Source organism: Panthera onca, chromosome A1, assembly GCF_046562875.1.
Source record: "Panthera onca isolate mPanOnc1 chromosome A1, mPanOnc1 haplotype 2, whole genome shotgun sequence".
Lineage (NCBI taxonomy): Eukaryota > Metazoa > Chordata > Mammalia > Carnivora > Felidae > Panthera > Panthera onca.
The window spans coordinates 156,306,958-156,333,629 of NC_138339.1; the positions used below are offsets into that span (position 1 = coordinate 156,306,958).

At 36.1% G+C, this 26,672-nt stretch overlaps 1 pseudogene; it reads left to right on the top strand.

Moving 5' to 3' along the window:
* The first annotated feature begins 787 nt into the window (after window positions 1-787).
* Window positions 788-25,070, top strand: LOC132680247 (olfactory receptor 2M3-like; annotated as a pseudogene).
* Window positions 25,071-26,672: the final 1,602 nt, after the last annotated feature.

Below are 26,672 nucleotides of genomic sequence, written 5' to 3' on the forward strand. Positions count from 1 at the left end.
AACTTCATATAGTGTATGAAATTTAATGAGTTGGGGATATATATAAACACACACACACACATACACACATATATATATATAATATGTTTATTATTTAGATCATGGTGATGGTAACATGAGTCTATGCATTTGATTATTGATATACATTTAGGTTGCTTCCAGATGAAATGAAATAAAATGAAATAAAATGAAATGAAATGAAATGAAATATTCATGTCTATGTCTCTTGGTGCATGTATGGATACACAGGTGTGTGTTCAAATTCAATAGATGTTGCCAAGTATATTTCTTTTAGTAGTGTCAGTTATTTTTTTCTAATTTTTATCTGTTCTGGAAAATAACTGATAGTATATAATATGGAGTTCAATTTTCATTTTCCCAATGACTAATAATGTTGAGCATCTTACCTTATTGATCATTTGTGGCATTGATTTATATTTCCCTAATATCCAGTTATGGAAAACCTACCACCCTTGTAAGGCATGCAGCATAATTTATTTAACTCTTTATTTTTTTTGTCATAGAATTTACAGTATACATATTATATTCATTAGAATTTATCTTTGACTAACATTGTATCATTTTGCATGTAGTAGAATAACTTTATAACAATATAATTATTTTTATGAAATTACTTATACTAACTGTGTTGGTTAACTTTATGTGTAAACTTAATGGAGTTAGGGATGCCCAGATAGCTGTTAAAACATTTCTCAGAGTGTCTGTGTGTTTCCAGAAGAGAGTACCATTAGAGTATGTGAACTGAGTAAAGAAATTTCCCTTACCAATGCAGATGTACTTCAATTCAGGGACTGAATACAATGAAAATGCAGAAGGGCACATTTGTATGTGCATACGCTGGTATATTCAATATCTCTTACCCGTGGACATTATTGTTCCTGATTCTCAAGCCTTCAGACAGAGACTTACACAGTTGCCTCCCCCTGACTCTCAAGTCTTCATGTTTGAACTGGAAGTACAGCATCTGCTATATTGGGTGTTCAACTTGGAGACAGCAGAACTTGGTACTACCATAGTCAGATGAGCCAATCACACATAATAAATGTATTTCCATCTAAGTATGTATCTATATTTATGTTGATATATTCTATTGAACCTGTTTTTATGTAGTACCCTTACTTACATTATAAACTTTGAAATGCATTATTTTTGATTTAGGGAATCAATTACATAGAGTAACTAAAAATTACATAGTTGTCATAATATACTTACATTTATTTTTGTCCATTTCAGGAGATTTTGGTTTTTTTTTTATATGGACCCAAATTCTCATGCTTCTAGGAGGTATTAAAGTAGCAAGTGTGGGACATTTCTTGAGTGATTACTAGAGTGTTATGTTCTGTGTCCCAGTAGAGTGTTTTGAGTTGTTAAACACTCTTATTGGTATATATTTTGCCTTACTTGAAAAGCATGCTAAGGATCCAATTCCACTTGTAATCTACCAGCTCCTGGTGATAAATACTGATCAGAGATTGCTACTCTATGGGGTATATTTCCTTTTCACTTTTACCAGATTCATCTCCCCCCTCAAGTTACACTATAACTTAAACCCATTGACTGACCTAATTTCCAAGAGGGGAAATTGAGGTATATCATAAAGAAGCATATGACATTTTGGGCAGTAGAAGCCTGTGCAAAACCTCTGATTAAGGGAAAATTGATAGGTATTGAAGGAGAGTGGACCTGTTTAGTACCTTAAGATGGTTTAAACAAATATAGGGACACAATAAATTCAGGAGTGTTTTCCTGTAATGTAGGACTCATTTTTTCCTACCCATGGCCTTGGTATAGCAGACCTTCCTTGATTGATAACACAACTTCATTGGAGCTCCACTACTTGCTCTATTAGATACTTGGCCTTGGCTTCAATTTTCTCTGATCTCCCACTGCAGAAGATGAGCCATTCCAAAGGAGCCCCTCTGGCTTTCACATTTAGCTTTCAAATGATAATTAATTAATTTCTTCTTTTGCTTATTCTTCCAGATCATCAATTGACTTAGTGATAGATATCTTATTCAGTTACAGTTACTATTTTCCCCATGTTTCTCAAAAACCTGATACATTGCACAAGTTATTGAATGCCCTTCTATGTATTATCTCACTTCTCCATTCCCTGTTCTAAAACTTGGACCCCTACTTTGAAGCAAGGACCCTGTGCTCTACATACATGCAAGGATGTAGCCCACACTGACTTCTGCATGGCAAGTGACCCAATTTCTAGTTTTATAAAACAGTTTTGGCTTACCCAGTAAGGAAGTACACAGTTGGAATGGCCCTTTGGATTTGGCCTGAGTTGGTGGACATGAATGGATTTTCACATTCCCACACTGATCATGAATTATTCCCTTCCTTAGGCAAATAGAGAGAGAGAGAAGAGAGAGAGAGAGAGAGAGAGAGAGAGAGAGAGAGAGAGATAGGTGGGGGGGGTTATAATTTTACACTTTAGGAGTTTGAGCCTGAGGGTGGGAGGAGTCCCTCTCTCTCTCCTCTCTCTTCTCTCTCTCTTTCCCCCCACTTGCTCTCCCTCTCGCTCTCCCTCTCTCTCTCTCTCTCTCTCTCGCTCGTTCTCCCTCTCACTCTCCTCTCTCTCTCTCTCTTCCTCTCTCTCTCTCTCGAGAGGAGAGTGAGAGGGAGAGCGAGATCTCTCTCTCTCTCCTCCCCCTCCTCCAGTCAGTTTACTGTCCCACTTCAGCGCAGGTTATGATCTTACAATTCAGGAGTTTGAGCTGGGGGGGGGAGCTTATGAGTTTATGGGTGAGGGGGGATTATGATTTTACACTTTAGGAGAGAGAGAGAGAGAGAGAAAGATCTTGCTCTCTCTCTCTCTCTCTCTCTCTCTCCCCCAACTTGCTCTGCCTCTCGCTCTCCCTCTCTCTCTCTTTTCCTCTCGAGAGAGGAGCTATCTAAAGGTGAAGGAATCCCTGAGGGGGTATATAGATGAAAGCTGTCTGCTAACAGTACTTTTAACAGCTGAACCATTAATTATTTAGGAAACAGAAAGCCACCAGGTTCACATCATCAGTGTTCCATTTTCATTACTGAGAGAAAAGTCTGCTCCAAGTGACATCTCACAGATGGAGGAAGTTTGAGGAAGACTGCATAGGGATTCATCTGGACTCTGTCTTTTCTCCTCAGTATCCTACTGTGTATCCTATTTCATTATAACAAATCTTACCTGTGAGTAAGTTCTATGATGAAACCTCTGAGTAATTCTTGAGAAATTCTGAAATAATGGATGGTTTTGAGGACACACAAAACAAAAATTATTTATGGTAATAACACAAACAAAAAAGCCGTGGAATTTTGTTCCATCGGCACTCAGAATATAAAAATGGATTGAACTGGTTAGGTCATTCTCCAGCAGGTGCAGGACAATGGAATTTACAGCATTGGAAATGAAAAAGATTGAATATGTATCATGAGTATAAATTTGTTAATAGAAAAGAGTTAAGTCAGGAAGCGTTGATGAGGGCAAGTAATGAATGAGAAGTACTCATGAGATTAAATAAAATTATAAGTATGCTTGGAGAATGTTTAATATTGTCAATTTGGAAAAGTAGCTTTTGGGTTTTGATGAATAAATCAAATGTCATAACTTTATTTTTATTTTCCTGATATTTTCTACTATTTAATGTGTGCTTAATTTTGGAAAAGAGGATTGAGAGTTAAAAGCATCAGTTCATTAGGTCATTTCCTAGAACTAGCAAGGGCTAATCAGATTTATGTCAAATAAAGAAGCATGGAGCTTCAATCTGATTTATCAAAGAAAACAAACCATAAAAATACTGCTTTGTCCATATTAATGCACCAATTTAAAATAACAGATAAGAAGTTTTCATTAATAACAATAAAACTTGTACTTATTTTTAGAATGTTATCATCAAATAATTCCAGAAGTAGTAGTGGAAGTAACCATTTATAGTATCAACAATATCCTGTATTACAGAAAATCCAAATGCATATTTGATGCTATTAATATTTTATTGAAATAGAGTATGTCAATGCATATTTAATGATACATTTCCATTGTTACAAAAAGGATATTTTTTGTTTGTTACAATTTTTTATTTAAATTCTAGTTAGCTAACATGTAGTGTAATATTGGTTTCGGGAGTAGAATTTAGTCATTCAGAAGGAGGTGCCAAGATGGCGGAATAGCATATAAGTTTTTTGTGTCTCTCGTCAATGAAATACAGCCAGATCAACACTAAACCATCCTGCACACCTAGAAAACTGATTTGAGGATTAACACAAAAATCTTCACAACCTGAACCAGAGAACTTAGCAGGTATGCAGCATAGAGAAGTGAACTGGGGGAGAAAGCTGCAGAGGGCAGGGAGCTGGTTTTGCTTGCAGAAAGAGGACAGAGCCAGGGGTGGAGAGTGTGGAAAGCATTACCCCCGCCTGAAAGCATCTGGAGAGAAAAGAAAGAGTATGCAAGGGATTGATCAAAAAACAGAGAAAAGAGAGTGTTTAAGTTCCATTAAGACTTTACAAACAGGAGGAGTGCAGAGTCTGAAACTGTAGATCCATACCTGGTGGTGCTCTGGTGGGAAGTGCAAATCCTCACAAGCAGAGAGGGAGGTCCTTGGGGTCCTTGAGCCACAGGGGGAGAGACAGTTCTGCTGGGAGGACATTTGGTAGAGGCTGTGTGGTCTCCCCATAGGCAAAGGTCCTAATGGAGCCCAGAGAACAACCACATTCACTGGTGCTGGAACAAAGACATTAAGGGGGAAGCCTGGCACCAGATGTGAGTTGTGATTTTCCATAATCCCTGAAACACTGATGTTACACAATTGTGTGAACTTTTTCTGTGGCGGGCTGATGCTCTGGGCATCAGCAGCAGCACGGTCTCCCAAACATTCTTGGGAATGGGCCGGCACCCAGCCATTGGTCAGTGAGACATTCGCCAAGAATGTTTGAGCGGGACAAAGCCACAGTCCCTCAGAAGTGAGGGGTTGGGAAACACAGCCACGTGTGAGATAAAACTCAGGAGGGAGGTGCCACCTGGAAACTTGATTGGTTGGTCACAGACAGTGTAAAAGTGGGAGTGGACAGAAGCTGGACAGAAAGGAAAGGTGCAAGATTGCTAATCAGGAAGAGCACAAAGTTCTGATACTAGAGACTGGGTAGCTGGGTGATGCCATTTTCACCCCTCCTGTGCATGTGCATACACACCTATAGCTGCCACAACAATCCACCCCAGTAATCTAAGCACCACCATCTAATGTACAATGGTGCCATTACACTAAGCCATGCTCAACTGGGCCAACCTCCCTCTTCAGGAACAACACAAGTCTTTCTGCTTACTTAGTTTACAGACTATAAAGTGCTTCATAGTTCGACTTGTAGCAGAAACCGATGTAATTTCAATCATACTTCGGTCTGTTTGCTTGTCCATCTATCCATTTTTTTTTCTTTTCTTATCCTTGAATACAGAAAGAGGAAAAATTATTTTTACTTTCCATTTCTATTAAAATAATATTATTTAATTGTTTTCTACTATATTTTTATTGTTTGTAACTTTTTAAAATTCTATTTTTTACTTCCATCATTTCATTTTATACTATTTCACTGTATTCATTTTTTCAAATTTTCAGAAATTTTCCTTTCTTTTCTTTGCTTTTCCTTTCCTTTCTTTTATTTTATATCTTTCCCTTTTTTCTCTAATTTCTCAAGCTCCTTTCAAAAAACACACCAGGACACACCTAGGATCTAGATTACTTTATTTGATTTTTGTGGAGTTTTTAATTTTTTAATTTTAAATTGTTTACCTTATTAATTGCTTTTCTCCCTCAAAATGACAAAATTAAGGAATTCACCCTGAAGGAAAGAATAGGAAGAAATGACATCCAGGGAATTTACAACACAGATACAAGCAAGATGTCCGAATCAGAATTTAGAATCACGATATTAAGAATATTAGCGGGGATTGAAAACAGATTAGAATCATTTTCTGCAGAGATAAAACCTAGTCGGGATGAAATAAAAAATGCTATAACTGAGCTGCAATCTCAAATGGTGGATGAGGCAGAACAGAGAATCAGCTATATAGAGGACAAACTTATGGAGAACAATGAAGCAGAAAAAAAGAGGGGATATAAGGCAAAAGAACACAATTTAAGAAATAGAAATATCAGTGACTCATTAAAAAAGAACGTCAGAATCATAGGGGTCCCAGAAGAGGAAGAGATAGAAATAGGGTAGAAGGGCTATGTGAAGAAATCATAGCATAAAACTTTCCTAACCTGGGGAAAGATGCAGACATCAAAATCCAGGAAGCACAAAGGAATTCCATTAGATTCAACAAAATCCAACCATCAAGAAAGCATATCATAGTCAAATTCACAAATACTCAGGCAAGGAGAGAATCATGAAAGCAGCAAGGGAAAAAAAACAAAACAAAACAAAACAAAAAACAGTCCTTAACCTATAAGGGAAGATAGATCAGGTTTGCAGCAGACCTATCCACAGAAACTTGGCAGGCCAGAAAAGAGTGGCAGGGTATATTCAATGTGCTGAATCAGAAAAATATGCAGCCAAGAGTTCTTTATCCAGCAAGGCTGTCATTCAAAATAGAAGGAGAGATAAAAAGTTTCCTAGACAAACAAAAATTAAAGGAGTTTGTGACCACTAATCCAGCCCTGCAAGAAATTTTATGGGTGACTCTCTGAGGGGACAAAAGATGAAAAAAATAAGAATAAATAAGAATAAATAAAGACCAAAAACAACAAAGCTTAGAAAAGACCAGAGAACACCACCAGAAACTCCAACTCTACAAGCAACATAATGGCAATAAATTCACATCTTTCAGTACTCACTCCAAATGTCAATGGACTAAATGCTCCAATAAAAAGACATAGGGTAACAGAATGGATAAGAAAACAAGATCCATCTATATGCTGTTTACAAGAGACCCACTTTAGACCTAAAGTCACCTTCAGATTGAAAATAAGGGGATTGGGAACCATCTATAATGCTAATGGTCGACAAAAGAAAGCTGGAGTAGCCATGCTTATATTAGACAACCTAGACGTCAAAATAAAGACTGTATCAAGAGATGAAGAAGGGTCTTGTACTATAATTAAGGGATCTATCCACCAAGAAGACCTAACGGTTGTAAACATTTATGCACCAAATGTGAAAGCACCCAAATATATAAATCAATTAATCACAAACATAAAGAAACTCATTGATAGTAATACCAGAATAGTAGGAGACATCAACATCCCACTCACAGCAACTGACAGATCATCTAATCAAAAAATCAAGAAAGAAACAATGGATTTGAATGACACACTAGACCAGGTGGACCTAACAGATATATTCAGAACATTTCATCCTAAAGCAGTGGAATATACATTCCTCTCCAGTGCACATAGAACATTCTCCAGAATAGACCACAGACTGGGACACAAATCAGCCCTCAGCCAGTACAAAAAGACTGAGATCATACAGTGCATATTTTCAGACCACAATGCTATGAAAGTCGAAATCAACCACAAGAAAAAAAAAATCTGGAAAGGCAACAAAAATTGGAGACTGAAGAACATCTTACTAAAGAGTGAATGGGCCAACCGAGAAGTTAAAGAGTAAATTAAAAAGTATATGGAAGCCAATTAAAATTATAACACCACAACCCAAAGCCTCTGGGACACAGCAAAGGTTGTCATAAGAGGAAAGTACATAGCAATCCATGCCTTCTTAAAGAAAGAAGAAAGACCTCAGATACACAACCTAATCTTGTGCTTTAAAGAGCTGGAAAAAGAAAATCAAATAAAACTCAAAACCAACAGAAGACAGGAAATAATAATGATTAGAGCAGAAATTAATGCTATTGAAACAAACAAAACAAAACAGTAGAACAGATCAACAAAATGAGAAGCTGGATCTTTGAAAGAATTAACAAAATTGATAAACCACTAGCCACTTTGATCAAAAACAAAAAGGAAAGAACTCAAATAAAATAAATCAAAAAGGAAAGAGGGGAGACCACAACCAATACAGCAGAAATAAAAACAATAATAAGAGAACATTATGAGCAATTATATGCCAATAAAATGGGAAATCTGGAAGAAATGGACAAATTCCTAGAGACATATATACTACCAAAACTGGAAAAGGAAGAAATAGAAAATTTAAACAGACACATACCAGTAAATATATCAAATTACTAATCAAATACCTCCCAAAGAACAAGTCCAGGGCCAGAAGTCTTTCCAGGGCAATTCTACCAAACATTTATGGAAGAGTTAACACCTATTCTCTTGAAGCTGTTCCAAAAAATAGAAATGGAAGGAAAACTTCCAAACACTTTCTATGAGGCCAGCATTACCTTGATTCCAACACCAGAGACCACACTAAAAAGAAGTATAGACCCATTTCCCTGATGAACATGGATGCAAAAATCCTCAACAAGATATTAGCCAACTGGATCCAACAATACATTAAGAAAATTATTCACCACGACCAAGTGGGATTTATGCCTGGGATGCAGAGATGGTTCAATATCCACAAAAAAAAATTAACATGATCTGTCACATCAATAAAAGAAAGGACAAGAACCATATGATCCTCTCAATAGGTGCAGAGAAAGCATTTGACAAAATACAGCATCCTTTCTTGATAAAAACTTTCAAGAAAGTAGGGAAAGAAGGATCATACCTCAAGATCATAAAAGCCATATAGGAATGACCCAATGCTAATATAATCCTCAATGGGGAAGAACTGAGAGCTTTCCCCCTAAGGTCAGGAATAAGACAAAGATGTACACTTTCGCCAGTGTTATTCAACATAGTATTGGAAGTCTTAGCCTCTGCAGTCAGACAACACAAAGAAATAAAGGCATCCAAATTGCCCAGGAGGGGGTCTAAGTTTCACTCTTTGCAGATGACATGATACTGTATATGGAAAACTCGAAAGATTCCACCAAAAACCAGCTAGAACTGATTTATGAGTTCAGCAAAGTTGCAGCATATAAAATCAATGCCAGAAATTGGTTGCATTCTTATTCAACAACAATGAGGCAACAGAAAGAGAAATCAAGGAATTGATCCCATTTACAATTACACCAAAAACAGTAAAATACTGAGGAATAAATCTAACCAAAGAGGTGAAAAATCTATACACTGAAAAGTATAGAAAGCTCGTGAAAGAAATTGAGGAAGACACACAAAAAAATGGAAAAATATTCCATGCTTCTTGGTAGGAAGAACAAATATTGTTAAAATGTCGATTATACCCAAAGCAATCTACATATTCAATGCAATCCCTATCAAAATAACACAAGCATTCTTCACAGAGCTAGAACAAATAATCCTAAAATTTGTATGGAACCGGAAAAGACCCGAATAGCCAAAGCAATCTTGAAAGAGAAAACCAAAGGAGGAGGCATGACAATCCTGGACTTCAAGTTATACTACAAAGCTATAATCACCAAGACAGTATGGTACTAACCCAAGAACAGACAGTAAGATCAATGGAACAGAATAGAGGACCCAGAAACAGACCCACAAACGTATGGCCAACTGATCTTTGACAAATCAGGAAAGAATATCCATTGGAATAAACAGTCTCTTCAGCAAGTGGTGCTGGGAAAACTGGACAGCGACATGCAGAAAAATGAACTTCGACCACTTTCTTACACCATACACAAAAATAAACTCAAAATGGATGAAAGACCTAAATGTAAGACAGGAAACCATCTAAATCCTTGAGAAGAAAGCAGGAAAAATCCTCTTTGGTCTTGGCTGCAGCAACTTTTTACTCAACACGTCTCTGGAGGCAAGGGAAACAAAAGCAAAAATGAACTACTAGGACCTCATCAAAATAAAAAGCTTTTGCACAGCAAAGGAAACAATCAGGAAAACTAAAAGGCAACCGACTGAATGGGAGAAGATATTTGCAAACAACATCAGATAAAGGGTTAGTATCCAAAATCTATGAAGAATTTGTCAAACTCAACACCCATAAAAACAAATAATCCAGTGAAGAAATGGGCAGAAGACATCAAAAGACGCTTCTCCAAAGACATCCAGATGGCCAACCAACACATGAAAAAGGCTCAAAATCACTCATAATCAGGGAAATACAAATCAAAACCACAATGAGATACCACCTTACACCTGTCAGAATGGCTAACATTAACAACTCAGGCAACAACAGATGTTTGTGACGATGAAGAGAAAGAGTATCTCTTTTGCATTGTTGGTGGGAATGCAAGCTGGTGCAGCCACCCTGGAAAACAGTATGGAGTTTCCTCAAAAAATTAAAAATATAACTACCCTACTACCCAGCAATTGCACTACTAGGTATTTATCCAAAATATACAGGTGTGCTGATTTGAAGGGACATATGCAATGTTTATAGCAACACTATCAGCAATAGCCAAACTATGGAAAGAGCCCAAATGTCCATCGATGGATGAATGGATAAGGATTGGTGGTATATATATATATATATATATATATATATATACACACACACACACACACACACACACAATGGAGTATTACTTGGCAATCAAAAAGAATGAAATCTTGCCATTTGCAACTACATGGATGGAAGTGGAAGGTTATGCTAAGTGAAATTAGTCAGTCAGAGAAAGACAAATATATGACTTCACTCATATGAGGACTTTAAGATACAAAACAAATGAACATAAGGGAAGGGAAACAAAAATAATATAAAAACAAGGAGTGGGATAAAACGTAAGAGAGAATAAACAGAAGGTTACTGGAGGGTTGTGGGAATGGGGGATGGCCCAAATGGGTAAGTGGCATTAAGGAATCTACTCCTGAAATCATTGTTGCACTATATGCTAACTGATTTGGATGTAAATTAAAAAAATTAAAAAGCTGAATGAACAACATTCCATTGTATAAGTTCTGGATGTCCTATGTATAGCATGTTGACTGTAGTTAGTTTTCACAACTGTATTATATACTTAAAATTTACTATATGTGCAGATCTCAAATGTTCTCACTACACAATAATAATGGTATTGGAAGTGATAATTATGTCAATCAACTTATTGTGGAAGTCATTTCACAGTGTATTCATACATCAAAATACCAAGCTGAATATCTTAAATATGTGTAATTTATAATGGTTAATTATACTTTAATAAAACATAAAAATCGAACTGATGCTAGCATTGGAATATCCTGTCTTTTGTTCATTAGCTTGACCAGTTTTCCATTACCTTGGACAATTTCCTTAAGCAGTTTTATTATGGAAGAAAAGAAAAAAATAATAATAACAGTACCTGATACCTGCAATGTTTGTAAATGTCTGTGAGTTCACATACATCCTGCTCAGTGTCAACCATATAGGAAGCACTCAATATGGTTTTCCTGTTATTGTTATGGATGTGAGGTGGAGCAGAAAATTTCAGTGAGTTCACACTAATACTTTAAGAAGGAGACATAATCATCTACCCAGAGTAACTATTTTCAAAAAGCATAAAAGCTAATTTTTTTCATTGTCCTAGGAGAGGAGATGAAAAACAATGAAAGCTATTATAATTAAAGACAAGGGAATGGAATCTCCAGAGGGGTAACACATTAATTTTCCATCTTCTTCCCATGGTCAGACTGGGTAGGGTTTATCTAGGAATAAAAATTCTTTTACTTTAGACTGATGATTTGTGTCTTCCAGGGAAGTTAAAGAGAGTGAGATTTCAATAAAATAATTCAGAGCAGGTATGATGCCACATTCTATGAGTGCTTCTAGAATAAAGTGAAAATATATTCATAATTTTCTGTTTCAAACATTTTAAAAGAAAGTTATATTTTGACAGGTATATGTGTATTCATGATCAAGGATGTACCATACACATGCAATTAGAGTAATGCTGATTATCTGGGATGTTAAATAATATAATAAACTGAGAATGATATTTAAATGAGTGCTGTTATGAAGACTTGGGACCCTTTCATGATTTCTATGAGTAGCTCTCATGATTACTAGGGGTTACTACGAGTATCCCTAGATGTGTTTATTTTCTCTAGTTCTTTAGTATGTTTTCCATTTATTAATAATGATAAAGTTTCCAATTGTGTGTGAAGTGTTTCTTTTTTATTATGTAGATAAAAACGTGCAAAATATGTAATTTTCTTTTTCTGTAGTGTAATACCTCATTGAAATTATATGCTATTTAGACTCCTGCTAAGAGACAGTATAAATAATCAGGTAAGAGTGTTTGCAAGTTAATGCCAAACGTTCTGTTGAAAATGGAGATCTGGAGATAATTGGTTTCATTTCTTAAGTGATTTTAGTCCTAAGCACTTTATGTGATTCTTTCATTTAATCTGTGCATTTTTTTTTCGAGGAATGTGATAGTACTCTGTTTGTAAGAATATGAGAATTGTGGCAGGTGTTAAGTACTTGCCTCAGCTCACACATGGAAAAAATTGGGTAAAAATCCATGTTTTATTTTCATATAATGCTGAGAATAAGAATATGAGAATAGAATGAGAATAAGAATATGAGTGCATCATTTGAAATGCAATTTGAGACCTCATTGTCTTTTCTTTTAGTAAGCACAGCTCACACTCACAGAACCTGTACACTTGTTATGTTTTCTTTTAAGACCTTTATATGTATTTTTAAATAGATTCATATAACTTCAAATTTAACAACAAATTTATTATGTATAAAGCACTTTTGTAAAGGCTTTACAATAACATTACCAATGCTTTTTTGGAAATCAGTCTGACACTCTCTAATTATATAACCTCCTGATTTGGTTATAATAATAACCATTATTTCGATACTGCTCTACTTCTTAAATAATGTATCATCTGTATTTAAATTTCATATCATAGAATTTGTGAGTTAACTGTGATCTGTTAATTCAACATTTCATTATTGAGGCTCATTAATTATAGTATAGCTATCAGAGAGTGTAGCTATGCTCTTAAAACGGGAATTAATGTACTTTAAGGCTGTATTTTGCTATTGGAAAAAGGGTTACTATGGAAATTTTTGCTCATGAAATTTTTTTCCTGTTCTCATCTATTTTTTTTCTGACCATTCCTCCACAAACGAGTATAATTAGTTTAGCATCCAGAATTGATTACATCAATATGTAGCCTGGCATCATTTCGCATACTGTTTTGCTTAATTTTTCTGGTCAAATCCTGGCCAGTCATTGTATATCAATTAATTAATTAATTAATATCAATTAATTCGTTCAGTGATTCTTTTCTCAATATCTGGGAATGGTTTCCATGATTTATGGGTTGAACTTGTTATGGACACATACACAGAAAATCACTGTCACGGCATCAAGTCACTCTTCTTTGAGACTTAATGAGATCAAAATACAGAGAAGTCATTCTGGTAGATTAGTATTTGTAGGTTGTGATCATTCATGAATTGAAATTTTAAAATATTTTTAGGTTTTTCTCTTTCTTACTCACAGCATCATTCACAATTTGTATACACTATTACAACTTAAAGAACTACATACCCTCTTTTAAAAAATGAAAGATAAATTCAAACTCATGAGGCTGGATTCAAGGTTCTAGCTTCCTGTCAGCTGCATTTTTCCTTGCTACTTAAGTTTTTGCTGCTGTTGTTGTTGTTGTTTTGGTTTGGTTTGGTTTGGGTTTTTTACCTCTTCAAAAAATGTGATGCATGGATTAATAAAAGTATATTCATGTTAATTTTTATATTCATCAGGTTAGTCTTTTTGTTTATGACACTGTTTTTATTACCTGGAATGACCTGCTTCATATACAAACTTTTATCATACATAAATAATCACATCAAAAATAAATTTTAAATGTTACAGTGAACATGAAACATTAACTTAGCAATATCTGTTTTTCTAAAATCTTGTATATATGTAAATTTTTCACGCATGTTCCACTTTGTGGAATTTATGCATGGATTGTTCTTTATTATGATGTGCTGTCTTTTTTTTAACTTCCCCCTAGCATTTAGTCAAATACCACCAGATAAGTGAGGTCCCCCTGAGTACTCTCTTCAAAATGGAACACTCCATTTCAATTATGTTTCCACACCTTCATAGTGGTGTCTTTTTTGTTTTTGTTGTTGTTTGTTTGTTTTTGTCTCTATTGGTAAGGGTAAGTTTCTTTGTTGTTGTTTGTTTGGTTTTGTTTTGTTTTTGTGCCTGTTGTGATTGCTGCTTTACTCCCGGTGCCCAACACATAGACAGAACTTCAGAAACATTGTTTGAATGTTTGGACATTAAGTTTCTGTGAATTTCTGTTTTTGTATGTAGTAATTATTTAGAGGACATTTTGGATATATTGGCCACTCTGACTGGGATGAGGTGATATCTGAGGGTGGTTTTGATTTGTATTTCCCTGATGAGGACCGACGTTGAGCATCTTTTCATGTGCCTGTTGGCCATCCGGATGTCTTCTTTAGAGAAGTGTCTATTCGTGTTTTCTGCCCATTTCTTCACTGGGTTATTTGTTTTTCGTATGTGGAGTTTGGTGAGCTCTTTATAGATTTGGATACTAGTCCTTTGTCCGATATGTCATTTGCAAATATCTTTTCCCATTCCGTTGGTTGCCTTTTAGTTTTGTTGGTTGTTTCCTTTGCTGTGCAGAAGCCTTTTATCTTCATAATGTCCCAGTAATTCTTTTTTGCTTTTAATTCCCTTGCCCTTAGGGATGTGTCGAGTAAGAGATTGCTACGGCTGAGGTCAGAGAGGTCTTTTCCTGCTTTCTCCTCTAGGGTTTTGATGGTTTCCTGTCTCACATTCAGGTCCTTTATCCATTTTGAGTTTATTTTTGTGAATGGTATGAGAAAGTGGTCTAGTTTCAACCGTCTGCAAGTTGCTGTCCAGTTCTACCAGCACCATTTGATAAAGAGACTGTCTTTTTTCCATTGGATGTTCTTTCCTGCTTTGTCAAAGATTAGTCGGCCATATGTTTGTGGATCTAGTTCTGGGGTTTCCATTCTATGCCATTGGTCTATGTGTCTGTTTTTGTGCCAATACCATGCTGTCTTCATGATGACAGCTTTGTAGTAGAGGCTAAGGTCTGGGATTGTGATGCCTCCTGCTTTGGTCTTCTTCAAAATTACTTTGGCTATTCGGGGCCTTTTGTGGTTCCATATGAATTTTAGCATTGCTTGTTCTAGTTTAGAGAAGAATGCTGGTGCAATTTTGATTGGGATTGCATTGAATGTGTAGATAGCTTTGGGTAGTATTGACACTGTGACAATATTTATTCTTCCAATCCATGAGCAGGGAATGTCTTTCCATTTCTTTATATCTTCTTCAATTTCCTTCCTAAGCTTTCTATAGTTTTCAGCATACAGATCTTTTACATCTTTGGTTAGATTTATTCCTAGGTATTTTATGCTTCTTGGTGCAATTGTGAATGGGATCAGTTTCTTTATTTGTCTTTCTGTTGCTTCATTGTTAGTGTATAAGAATGCAACTGATTTCTGCACATTGATTTTCTATCCTGCCACTTTGCTGAATTCATGTATCAGTTCTAGCAGACTTCTGGTGGAGTCTATCGGATTTTCCATGTATAATATCATGTCATCTGCAAAAAGCAAAAGCTTGACTTCATCTTTGCCAATTTTGATGCCTTTGATTTCCTTTTGTTGTGTAATTGCTGATGCTAGAACTTCCAATACTATGTTAAACAACAGCAGTGAGGGTGGACATCCCTGTCGTGTTCCTGATCTCAGGGAAAAAGCTCTCAGTTTTTCCCCATTGAGGAAGATGTTAGCTGTGGGCTTTTCATAAATGGTTTTTATGATGTTTAAGTATGTTCCTTCTATCCCGACTTTCTGAAAGGTTTTTATTAAAAAATGGTCCTGGATTTTGTCAAAGGCCTTTTCTGCATCGATTGACAGGATCATATGGTTCTTATCTTTTCTTTTATTAATGTGATGCATCACGTTGATTGATTTGCGAATGTTGAACCAGCCCCGCATCCCAGGAATGAATCCCACTTGATCATGGTGAATAATTCTTTTTATATGCTGTTGAATTCGATTTGCTAGTATCTTATTGAGAATTTTTGCATCCATATTCGTCAGGGATTTTGGCCTGTAGTTCTCTTTTATTACTGTGTCTGTGTCTGGTTTAGGAATCAAAGTAATACTGGCTTCATAGAATGAGTCTGGAAGTTTCTCTTCGCTTTCAATTTTTTGGAATAGCTTGAGAAGGATAAGTATTATCTCTGCTTTAAACGTCTGGTAGAACTCCCCTGGGAAGCCATCTGGTCCTGGACTCTTATTTGTTGGGAGATTTTTGATACCGATTCAATTTCTTCACTGGTTATGTGTCTGTTCAAGCTTTGTATTTCCTCCTGATTGAGTTTTGGAAGAGTGTGGGTGTTTAGGAATTTGTCCATTTCTTCCAGGTTGTCCAATTTGTTGGCATATAATTTATCATAGTATTCCCTGATAATTGTTTGTATCTCTGAGGGATTGGTTGTAATAATTCCATTTTCATTCATGATTTTATCTATTTGGGTCATCTCCCTTTTCTTTTTGAGAAGCCTGGCTAGAGGTTTGTCAATTTTGTTTATTTTTCAAAAAACCAACTCTTGGTTTCGTTGATCTGCTCTACAGTTTTTTTAGATTCTATATTGTTTATTTCTGCTCTGATCTTTATTATTTCTCTTCTTCTGCTGGGTTTAGGCTGCCTTTGCTGTTCTGCTTCTATTTCCTTTAGGTGTGCTGTTAGATTTTGTATTTGGGATTTTTCTTGTTTCTTGAGATAAGCCTGGATTACAATGTATTTTCCTCTCAGGACTGCCTTTGCTGCGTCCCAAAGCGTTTGAATTGTTGCATTTTCATTTTCGTTCGTTTCCATATATTTTTTAAATTTCTTCTCTAATTGCCTGGTTGAGCCACTCATTCATTAGTAGGGTGTTCTTTAACCTCCATGCTTTTGGAGGTTTTCCAGACTTTTTCCTGTGGTTGATTTCAAGCTTCATAGCATTGTGGTCTGAAAGTATGCATGGTATGATTTCAATTCTTGTATACTTATGAAGAGCTGTTTTGTGACCCAGTATGTGATCTATCTTGGAGAATGTTCCATGTGCACTCGAGAAGAAATTATATTCTGTTGCTTTGGGATGCAGAGTTCTAAATATATCTGTCAAGTCCATCTGATCCAATGTATCATTCAGGGCCCTTATTTCTTTATTGAACGTGTGTCTGGATGATCTATCCATTGTTGTAAGTGGAGTGTTAAAGTCCCCTGCAATTACCACATTCTTATCAATAAGGTTGCTTATGCTTATGAGTAATTAATTTATATATTTGGGGGCTCCCGTATTCAGCGCATAGACATTTATAATTGTTAGCACTTCCTGGTGGATAGTCCCTGTAATTATTATATAATGCCCTTCTTCATCTCTTGTTACAGCCTTTAATTTAAAGTCCAGTTTGTCTGATATAAGTATGGCTACTCCAGCTTTCTTTTGGCTTCCAGTAGCATGATAAATAGTTCTCCATCCCCTCACTTTCAATCTAAAAGTGTCCTCAGGTCTAAAATGAGTCTCTTGTAGACAGCAAATAGATGGGTCTTGTTTTTTTATCCATCCTGTTACCCTATGTCTTTTGGTTGGCGCATTTAATCCATTTACATTCAGTGTTATTATAGAAAGATACGGGTTTAAGTCATTGTGTTGTCTGTATGATTTATGCTTGTAGTGATGTCTCTGGTACTTGGTCTCAGGATCCCCCTTAGGATCTCTTGTAGGGCTGGTTTAGTGGTGATGAATTCCTTCAGTTTTTGTTTGTTTGGGAAGACCTTTATCTCTCCTTCTATTCTAAATGACAGACTTGCTGGATAAAGGATTCTCGGCTGCATATTTTTTCTGTGTAGCACACTGTAGATATCGTGCCAAGCCTTTCTGGCCTGCCAAGTTTCAAAGGAGAGATCAGTTACGAGTCTTATAGGTCTCCCTTTATATGTGAGGGTACGTTTATCCCTTGCTGCTTTCAGAATTTTCTCTTTATCCTTGTATTTTGCCAGTTTCACTATGATATGTCGTGCAGAAGATCGATTCAAGTTACGTCTGAAGGGAGTTCTCTGCGCCTCTTGGATTTCAATGCCTTTTTCCTTCCCCAGTTCAGGGAAGTTCTCAGCTATAATTTCTTCAAGTACCCCTTCAGCACCTTTCCCTCTCTCTTCCTCCTCTGGGATACCAATTATGCGTATATTATTTCTTTTTAGTGTATCACTTAGTTCTCTAATTTTCCCCTCATACTCCTGGATTTTTTTATCTCTCTTTTTCTCAGCTTCCTCTTTTTCCATAACTTTATCTTCTAGTTCATCTATTCTCTCCTCTGCCTCTTCAATCGAGCCGTCATTGTTTCCATTTTGTTTTGCATTTCGTTTAAAACGTTTTTCAGCTCCTTCTGACAGTTCCTTAGTCCCTTGATCTCTGTAGCAAGAGATTCTCTGCTCTCCTGTATACTGTTTTCAAGCCCAGTGATTAATTTTATGACTATTATTCTCAATTCACTTTCTGTTATATTATTTAAAGCCTTTTTGATCAGTTCATTAGCTGTTGTTATTTCCTGGAGATTCTTCTGAGGGGAATTCTTGCGTTTGGTCATTTTGGATAGTCCCTGGAGTGGTGGGGACCTACAGGGCACTTCCCCTGTGCTGTGGTGTATAACTGGAGTTGGTGGGCGGAGCCGCAGTCAGACCTGATGACTGCCCCCAGCCCACCACTGGGGCCACAGTCAGACTGGTGTGTGCCTTCTCTTCCCCTCTCCTCGGGGCGGGATTCACTGTGGGGTGCATGGCCCATCTGGGCTACTTGCACACTGCCAGGCTTGTGGTGCTTGGGATCTGGTGTATTAACTGGGGTGGGTAGGTAAGGTGCACAGGGCAGGAGGGGCAGGCTTAGCTCACTTCTCCTTAGGTGGTCCACTTCAGGAGGGGCCCTGTGGCAGCGGGAGGGAGTCAGACCCGATGTTGGAGGGGTGGCTCCACAGAAGCACAGTGTTGGGCGTTTGCGAGGAGCGAGCAAGTTCCCTGGCAGGAACTGGTTCCCTTTGGGATTTTGGCTGGGGGATGGGCGAGGGAGATGGCACTGGAGAGTGCCTTTGTTCCCCGCCAAACTGAGCTCTGTTGTCCCCGGGCTCAGCAACTCTCCCTCCCTTTGTCCTCCAGCCTTCCTGCTTTCTGAGCAGAGCTGTTAACTTATGACCTCCCAGATGCTAAGTGGCACTTGCTGTCTGAACACTCTCTGTCCGGCCCTTCTGCTTCTACAAGCCAGATTCAGGGGCTCTGCTTGGCTGGTGGGCTGCCCCTCCGCCCCGGCTCCCTCCCGCCAGTCCGTGCAGCACGCACCGCCTCTCAGCCCTTCCTACCCTCTTCCATGGGCCTCTCGTCTGCGCTTGGCTGCGGAGACTCCATTCTGCTAGTCTTCTGGTGGTTTTCTCAATTCTTTAATTTAAAGAAAATCATTTAAATATTTATTATTATTTTGTATTTAACTTATTAGTACATTTATGGCATTTTCTTGAATAAGGACATTATAGTTTGTTTAAAAGTTATCAGAATTTTGTGGCATATGTCCAGGTAACAAAGATTCTTTTTTCTGTGTTGGAAACCCAAATATGTATTCAGTTACTTGGAGTCACTTTGATTAAGATTTGGTGCACTGGGCTTTTTACATTTACTTAGTGTTTTATATTTTATTTTTATTCTTCATTTTCATTTTTCCAGGTTTGAAAAATAAAGCAATGTAGTACTTGAAATAAGATGATGATTTTTGGGGCGCCTGGGTGGCTCAGTTGTTTAAGCACCCAACTTTGACTCAGGTCATAATCTCACAGTTCTTGAGTTCAAGTCCCATGTCAGGCTCTGTGCTGACAGCTCAGAGACTGGAGCTTGCTTCAGATTCTGTGTCTCCCTCTCTGTTCTTTCCCTGCTCATACTGTGTTTCCCTGCTCTCTCTCTGTCTGTCAAAAATGAATAAACGTTATTTAAAAAAAAAAAAAAAGGAAAGAAGATGATGTTTTTAAATCACACTTTCTATTTTCTTCATCACAAGTATGAAATTTTTATTTAATATTCCAGATCCAAACTCCTTTTCTTAAAAGATTTTTTTTAATATTTATTGATTTATTTTTGAGAGAGAGCTCTCATGCCTGTGTGAGAGGGGAAGGGCAAAGAGAAAAAGCTAAAGAGGAAATTTAAATCAGACTCCACCAGTCAGCACAGAACTCAGTTCAGGACTGGAAACTCGGTAATACTGATATCATGAACTGTGCTGAAAACAAGATTTGGATGCTTAGCTGAGATAATCACCTAGGCACCCCTTCAAGTGGTAAAGACTCACGTAATCTCCATGTATCAATTCAAAAAAGAAACGACTTTACTATTCAGATCCAAAGGAATTGAAAAATTACCAGTGGTCATCAATTAGGCATGGATACTTGTAAATTTTATTAATGATTATAGGTCTTACTTTGAAATTCAGGATATAAACTTATTGTTTTCTAAGAAAGCATATTATTATGTAATAGTAAGTATAAAATATTTATAACTCTGTTGCAGTCATATTTCTTTCAATGGAAATACTGTAATTCTAATTGCATAGGCTTTATTGGACCACTAAAACACAAGTGTATGAAATGTACTTAAACTGGTGAATGATCATACCAGTTAAAGAATGGGTCCATTTGACCATGAGAAGAGAGATATTTGCAGCATTGTTTCTGTGAGTCAGATTCTCCCATTTCCCCAGGGGGAGCAAAATATCCAATGGCCCAACTATCCAGATGGGAGTCTCAGCCAAAGATTTGTGTCATACAGCCAAGAGGTTTCATTTGATGGTACCCAATAAATACATAGGTGTTACAATCAATCAGTGCCAAACAAGTCATGTTCCCTTAATATATCAGAATGACTACACAACCCCATGGTATTCATCCCATATTTCTAGTACAGTGGGTTGATTCTGTTTAGAGTGACTGTTCTGTTCCCAACATAGGGATCCCCAGGTACTCAAATGCCCATAACCCAGAGCACCCCACGTTAACCCATCCCAAATGAGCACAATCACCAAATCCTCTGGTGGTGGTATTTCCAGGACCTTATTTTCTTTTAAAAAAATATTTAAATTCCATTATTTAACATAAAGTGTAATATTATTTTCAGGTGTACAATTTAGTGATTCAACACTTACATACAGCACCCTGTGCTCATCACAAGTGTACTCTAAGACCTTTTGGGTGAGCAAACTAAGGACACTTTTTGGGATGGGCACTGGCTGTCATATATAAGAGATGAATCACTGGGTTGGTTCTACTCCTTAAGCCAAAACTACACTCTATGCTAACTAACTTGAATTTTAAGAAAAAAAACCAAAGATCAACAAACATAAAACACTCAATATATTTCTACGTTTCAGCAAAAACAAAGAAAAGGTAATAGAAAAATACAAAAAGAAAAAAATTTTAAAAATAAAAAATAAAAAAAATAAAAAATAAATAAAAAATACAAAAGAACAATCAAGTGTAAAACATTCAGGAGCCTTTCTATCCAACAAAGTTAATAACTTTAAAAACAACAATTTTGTGGATGGTAAAACACATGGAGGAAAATATTGATGGATTGAGAAATATGTAGGAAACTTCAAGATATTAAAAAATGTCAATTCTTCCCAAGTTAAGAGACTCACATCTTGTATTATATTGGAAGACAGGAAGCAAGGGAGAGTAAAGTTGCAACATTTTATAATTTCTGGATCTCTAAATGTATAGCATGGTGACCAAAGTTAGTTAACACAACTGTATTATATACTTAAAATTTACTAAAAGTGTAGATATCAAGTGTTCTCCCTACACAGGAATAATGTTATTAGAGGTGCTAGTTATATTAACTTATTTTGAATGCCACTTCACAATGTATACATATATCAAAATACCAAGGTGAATATCTTAAATATATGCAATTTTTACTGGATAATTATACCTTAATAAAGCAGAAAAATGGAGCTGATGTTAACATTGGAATATCTTGTCTCCTACTTTTCAAAACCATTACTTTGGACAATTTGCTTAAGTAGTTTTATTATTGAAGAAATTAAACAAAAAAAAATTATCAATAAGAATACCTGACACATGCAATGTTTGTAAGTGTCAGTGAGTTTAGACATGTGCTTGCCACAGTTCCAATTTAGTATGCTTTTTCTCTCACTGTTATGTAAGTGATGGGGAGCAGAAGTTTCAGTACTCCTCTAGTACTTAAGGAAGGAGATGTAATTATCTACCCAGGGTAAGTATTTAAAAAAAAAAGTGTTTTCATTTATATTGCTGCTTTTTGTCTTCCTGCGAAATTACAGAGGGTGAGATTTCAATAAAACAATTAACAGAAGGTATGACACAAGGTCTTATGAGTGTTTCTAGAATTTAATGGAAAATACACTCATAATTTTCAGCTTAAAATCTTTAAGAAGATAGTTATATTCTCAGAACTATATACATATTAATATTAATGGATATACCATAGCCCTATAATTAGAATACTGATGTTTTTTTTCTGGGAGGTTAAATAATATAATAAACTGAAAAATTATATTTAAATACATGGTGATATGAAGACTTTGATCCCTCTCATGATTACTATGAGTAACTATCCTAAAATGTGCATCTTGTTTATACTTCATTATTATATCTTTCCATTCATTTATCAATAATGACACAATTTCCAATTGTGTATAAGGTGCTGCTTTTATTTTTTATTGTGGAAACACAAAAACATGCAATATATGTAGTTTTCCTTTGCAGTAATGTACTATTTCATTGGAATTATATACTACTTAGACTCATACTAAAAGACAGTATAAACAATCAGGTAAGAATATTTGGAAATTAATGTCAAATTTTCTGCTGAACATGAAGCTACAGAGATAATTGGTTTCATTTCTTATATGATTTTTGTCCTAAACATTTTATATCATTCTTTAATTTAATCTGTACAATATTATTTTGAGGAAAATAGTAGTACCCTGTTTGTAAGGATATAAGAATTGTGGCAGGAGTTAAGTTATTTGCTTCAGCTCACAGATGGGAGCAGTTTGTTAAAAGTCCATGATTTTTTTCATATAATGCTTGTATTATTAAAAAAAATAAGTTTATTTATTTTTGACAGAGAGAGAGAGAGAGAGAGAAAGTGGGAGAGGAGAAGAGAGAGATGGAAACACAATCTAATCCAGGCTGCAGGCTCTAAGCTGTCAGCACAGAGCCCATTGTGGAGCTCAAACTCACAAACTGTGAAATCATGACCTGAACCAAGGTCAGACCCTTAATTGACTAAGCCACCCAGGTGCCTATCAATTCTTCCAATATCTGCCTCTATTATCATGAATTTTACCTGTGTCTGTCTTTACTTGACCTTCTTCTTATAAGGACATCAGTCATATTGAATTGGGGTTTGCCCAACTCCATCCAGTATGATTTCATCTTAACTAATTATTTTCAAATTAGTTTACATTCAGAGGTGCTGGGGTTGACTTGACATATATTTTGGTGAAACACAAATCACCCTATCACACTGGGCTATTTTAGTACAAAGCTTCTACTAAGTACAAAGCTTCCATATTTGTATAATTAAAATCTTTCTCAATTCATCAACTACTGGACAGAATATTTTCTATAAATACAAATGAAACACTCTAAACTGTAAAGTAATAGATAAATGTAAAGGTTTTGTTAACACTGATAAAAAAAGTGCCTAGTATCATGAGAGCAAATGTTCATATTGTATTCTTTATCTCTGTTACTTTTTCTGCCACAGGCTGACTTAAGTTGAATTTTTAAATCAACTTATCTTTAAAGGACTTTTGATATTTCCACATACTATTTAATAGCTTTGGGGAAGTTTCCTTTTTGAGGATGCATTATAAATTATGTAAAAATGTATATTATTTGCTTAATTCTCAAAGGGTGACAAAGGGTCCTTGGAAGCTGAACTTAGCAAATGTTCAACACTTTTACAGATTGACAATACCAACAGACATATTTCTTTTCAATATTATAGTTCTTGAACTTTGAATTTCCTAATCCTGGTGAAGTCATCTTAATCATTGACCTGTGAATTTACCACAATCACAAGGTTTGTAAGACCCTGGGTACATATTTATCAAATTAATGAAGTAATGTCACTTTTTGTTGTATTAGATCAAAAAAACATTCATCACGGCACAGGACTATCAGATATTTAATACTGATATCATCATTCTAGGAATCTCCAGTCACAGCCCCAACCACATCTTCCTCTTCTGTTTGGTGTTGGGCATCTTCACAGTGGCCTTCACGGAAAACAGTGTCATGGTTCTCCTCATCTACCTGGAAACCCAACTCCACACACCCATGTACTTCCTTGTCAGCCAACTGTCCCTCATGGACCTCATGCTCATCTGCACCACTGTACCTAAGATGGTTTTCAACTACCTATCTGGCAGCAAGTCCATTTCTGTGGCAGGGTGTGACAGAAATTTTCTTCTATGCATCATTAATAGGTTGTGAATATTTCCTGTTGGCAGTCATGGCTTATGACCGTTATATTGCCGTTTGCCACCCTCTAAGATAAACTGATCTTATAAGTTCTAAAATTTGTGGACCTATGACTGTGTCTTTCTGGATCCTGGGTTCTACTGATGGTCTCATTGATGTTGTAGCTACACTTTCCTTCTCCTATTGTGGGTTCAAGGAAATAGCCAACTTCTCTGATTTTCCTTCCATGCTAATCATCTCATGCAATGATACTTCAACATTTGAAGAAGATATTTTCTACTGTTGTATCATAATGATTGTTTTCCCTGTAGCAATCATCATTGCTTCCTATGCTCATGTTATTCTGTCTGTCATTTGCATGGGTTCTGGAGAGGATACCCACAAACTTTTGCCAGCTGTTCCTCTCACTTCATGATGGTCATAATGTACTATGGAGCAAATTTGTTCATATACATGTCCACTTCGACTGTTCTCCCACTCAGCATAAAATTGTTTCTGTTTTCTACACCATCCTTACTCCCATGCTAAATCCTGTCATCTATAGCCTCTGTAATGAATAATTGGCCAGACTATTCATGAAGGTGTTGGGGAAAGAGAATTCTTCCAAGTATGGAGAATAATTTGCTTAATTACTTTCATGCTTTGCCAATATCTCTTTAGTGTTCCTTTTATTTTCATCAGTTGTAAAATGTGACACTTATGTGCACATTTTTGGAATAACACATTCATGGGCAACACACAAATCCTTGATTTTAAATAAAACTGTTTCACATTGTTATTATTATTCTATATTTAATTACATTATGATTAAATACAGTTTATGACCTTAGAGTTATGACCTTTTCTTGAATAAGGACACTATAGGTTGATTTAAAGTTATCAGGAATGTTCTGACTTATATCTGGGTAACAAACAAAGCTTCTTTCACCATGTGGTAAACCCAAAACTTAATGCAGTCACTTTAGAGTCATTTTAGGTGAAGATTTCATACACTGGGATTTTTAAATTTATACAATGTTCAATATAGAGTGCAAGCAGGGGAAAGGCAGAAGGAGAGAGAGACACAGAATCCAAATCCAGGCTCTGAGGTGTCAACACAGAGCCCATTTGTGGGACTCAAACTCACGAACCGTGAAATCATGACCTGATCTAAAGCTGGACACTCAACCAACTGAGCCACCCAGGCGCCCCTACACTGTCTTTTTAAAATAATGTTAAGAGTTAATTGGGTTTCTGTAATGCCTAGTTGAATTATTTTCAGGATTTTGAGGGATTCTGTTTCCATGAGAAATCCAATTATACTCACATACTAATGTGTATTTTTTTTTATTCTGGATCATCATAGATGGACATATTTTCTCATATATTTCATGTCATCTTCTTTCTTTCAGTGAATCTTCATAACTCCTAGTCAATTAAGGTAACTTCACATAGATTTTGAACAAAATTGAGGACTTTTCACACATCTTTGCTCTTGTTTATAATGTTTTGCCATGGAAAAAGAGATCCTGAATTATCTGTTTATTCTGTCTGCTTAACCAAATTTTCTTCGGTGAGTCTGCAGTATATTTATAGAAAAGTCTACAATGGACCTTATATATATAAGCATTCCCAATTTTTTATGTCTTTTGTGGGTTAACATCCTTTAATCAAGTTCAACCTATGCTCTAATTGCCAAGGAATACTTAACTTTGTGTATAGATTTATTCATTTTTTTCTTGTCCCTTTTTTTTCAAACAACCAAAACAAACAAATGCACTGTACTATATGCGGAAACTGACAATTCTTCCTGTTTTCTTCCTTCTTCCTTCTATGTTTTCTTATATCTTAAAAGTCTCCAATCTTGTTCATTGATTATCTTAGAACTTTGGCTTGGCACTAATATTCCCTACCCTTTTACAATGGAAAGCAGATCCCTGTGTATCCTGGATGCTGGTGCCTATCCATATTGTCTCTGTAAGCCCTGATATAGGGTGGAAGGAGTTGCCTATGGACCAGAGGTCAGACCAATCACATTCTAAGAAGTTGGGTTCACATTCTGATCCAAGAAAAAATCATTTATACAACAAAAAAAAATTGCAAGATCTAGCTATTATATATTGATAGACTCCAGGAGGACATGCTTGCCCTATATTCTCTAGGTACTACACAAAAGAGGGGAA